Source organism: Pinus tabuliformis, chromosome 4_2, assembly GCF_031772625.1.
Source record: "Pinus tabuliformis cultivar Carrire ecotype Pingquan chromosome 4_2, CPIR1, whole genome shotgun sequence".
NCBI lineage: Eukaryota > Viridiplantae > Streptophyta > Pinopsida > Pinales > Pinaceae > Pinus > Pinus tabuliformis.
Genome location: NC_142304.1, coordinates 461758110 through 461761606, shown reverse-complemented (window position 1 = coordinate 461761606; position 3497 = coordinate 461758110).

Below are 3497 nucleotides of genomic sequence, written 5' to 3'. Positions count from 1 at the left end.
AGGAGAGAAACCGAATTCTGAGAAGAAGACAGAAGACAGAAGATGGCAGCCATTACTTCTTCCGCTGTTAATCAAGGTATGTCATCTTAAACAAAGATCATATTAAGTTTGTCAGTGAAATATTTGGTATTGATAATCTTTGGGCTGTGAGTTAAGAAATTTACATTTGGTATCAGAGCGACAATCAATAACTGAATATTTCCTATGATTGCAATTGATCTGTTCTGTGCTTTACTCATGTGATTGAGCCTTCGGGAAACTGTGGGGGTTTCATGAAATGATCACGCATTCATGTGCACTTTGTTGGATGGCTCTTCTTTTCCTTTATCGAACCCGTGGATGACATACCTCAGTCATGTCACCTCACAACATCCACCTGTTCGTTCCCACTCATAATTCTGTAGCATTGGGTCAATAATGCATAACTGTTAAGTTTGAGGCACACAATTGGCTTATTTTTGAGCTCCACGTGCACATAATTCTGCGGCCAAAGAACCTCATCGAGCCCACTTTCTGATTCCTAAAAGACACTACGTCAAGCCATTTCGCCACGGCCAAGCCCTCCGTGGTCCTTTCTGATCCTTATGGGACTCTTCCCTTTTGCACAGAGATAGACGCCAATTGGAACGATCTCATCTAATGCGCCTATTGACACCTGTTTGCTTCACAAATTGAATGATGAACAGGCCCTTTTTTAAATTGTAAGTTTCGTAGCGGTCGCCGTAAAGCTTGTTGGGGATATAGGCGTGCTTATCTTAGGCGTCTCTCTTTCATTTTAATTTTGGCAATGGCCGTGCGAAGGCTCTGCCTGTGAGGGCTGTAGTCGTGGGCTTGCAGAAATCGCTAGGGTTTCGGGAAAAAATAATGATAGAATTCTTGCATATATGAATCTCACAATTTATTTATTCACCATATCATTGTGTGTTCACTGTGTATGTTGGAATGAATGTATTAAAATGCTGTGAATATAAGTTATTGAATCCTGGTAGATAGTCGAATTTGTGCACTGTAAGAAGACTAACAAATCAATCATTTTTAGTACAGAGTTGAGTAGAAACTCCTATAGGAAAGTTGCAGTTTCGATTGACGTTTGAAATTTGGGCATAAAAGTAATTGCTCTATGACTGATTGTTTTGCATAAGGTGTGTGTTATAAATTATTTATGCACATGATATTTATGATTTTGTTAATCACCAAAGTGGTCAAAATCAGAATGTTGTTTTGCAAATTATTTATGCACATGAGATTTATGATTTTGTTAATCACCAAAGTGGTCAAAATCAGAATAATCATTTAGTGCATAAGTGACATAATGATTATTGATAGAAATTGCCAGTTATAATAATACCAATTAAAAACTGGCGTCACTAATGATAGAACCTGAGAACTTACCCAAAGGAAAGTCTTGTTCTATAACTAGTTGACATGATGAGGTTTGATAGATATTTTGATTAAATAAATATTGATCATCCAAAGATGTCAGTTCTATTTAATTGAATATATTTATTACCTACTTATGTTTTGGTATTTAATTATGTTAAGTATAAGATAGTATCTACCCAAAGGAGTGCTATATTATACTATTATGTCTACATCTGAATCGCGTTAGTTATGAGCTTATAGTTATTTCATTTTTAATTTGCAGGAGTTACCATGAATACACATGCTTCATCTGTTACATTGTTCACTGGTGTTAATTTTTCTGAATGGAAAGAACAAGTCAATTTCCATTTAGGTATTCAGGATCTTGACTTGGCACTCCTTGTGGATAAGCCTGCTGCTCTTACAAGAGACAGTACTGAGGCAGAAAAATCACACCATAAAGCATGGGAACGCAGTAACAGATTGAGCCTTATGTTTATTAAGATGACTGTTGCCAACAACATCAAGTCAACAATTCCACAAACAGAAAGTGCTAAGGAATATATGCAGTCTGTGGAAGAGCGTTTTCGTTCAGCTGATAAGTCATTCGCTGGTACTCTTATGGCAGAACTCACGACCATGAAGTTTGATGGGTCGCGAAATATGCAAGAGCACATTATAGAGATGACTAATATTGCAGCAAGGTTAAACTCCCTGGGACTTACAGTAGAGGATTCTTTTCTTGTCCAGTTCATCCTGAACTCGCTACCTTCTGAATATGGACCTTTTCAGATTAACTATAACACTATAAAGGATAAGTGGAATGTTAATGAATTGGCCAGTAGACTTGTTCAGGAAGAAGGACGTTTGAAAAATCAAGTGAATCACTCAGTAAGTTTTGTGAGTAATAAAGCTGGTAAAGAAAAGAAAGGAAAATCAAGTCATTTCAAGAAGAAAAAGGCACCTGCTAAGAATGGGCAGGATGAGGAAAAGAAGGAACTAAAGGATGTTCAATGTCATTTCTGTAAAAAGAAAGGACATTATCAAAGTGACTATCCGAAAAGGAAAGCTTGGTTCGAAAAGAGAGGTGATTATCTATCTTTCGTATGTTTTGAATCAAATTTAGTTGAAGTTCCTATTAATACATGGTGGCTTGATACTGGTGCTACAACTCATGTTTCCAACAATGTGCAGGGATTTCTTACGATCCGAACCATAAATCCAAATGAAGATCGTTTTCTCTTTATGGGAAACGGAATGAAATCTTCAATTGAAGGCATTGGGACTTATTGTCTAATTCTAGAAAGTGGATATGTATTAAACTTATACAATACCCTTTATGTACCTTCATTATCTAGAAACCTTATTTCCGCAAGTAAATTGGATATTTCTGGTTTTAGATGTATGATTGGATCTGGTTGTTTTGATTTATATAAGAATACTGATAATGTTGGTTCTGGTATTCTAATTGATGGTTTATATAAGTTGAAACTGAATGACACTTATGCGAATTCCTTGTTGAATGTAGTAATTAATGTTGGATGTAAACGTAGCATGTTGAATGAAAATTCTGCTTTCTTGTGGCATAAACGACTAGGTCATATATCCAAAGAAAGAATGATGAGATTAGTAAGTAATGAAATTTTGTCTTTAGTGATCTAGAATTATGTGTGGATTGTATTAAAGGTAAACAAACCAAACATAATAAGAAAGGAGCCACTAGAAGCAGCCAGCTTCTTAAACTAATACACACTGATATTTGCGGACCTATGGACACTCCAGCCTTTAATGGAGAAAAGTATTTCATCACTTTTATTGACGATTTTTCCCGTTATGGTTATGTCTATTTGCTTCATGAAAAAATCTCAATCTGTGAATGTCCTTGAGACGTTTGTAAAGGAAGTTGAGAGGCAATTAGAAACTGGTAATGCAAGATTCATTGAGAATGGTGAAGTCAGTGGGAGTACTAGAAGAGAAATAGTAGAAATAAAGGAAACAAGGGTAAATGTTACATTGCCTAGAATAGTTCCTCCATCTACTATTACTCCAAATGTTGTTCCAGCTGTTGTAGAACAGCATGATGATAGTGAACAACATATAAATGAAGAAGTACTTCCTGAAGGAAATGACTTACA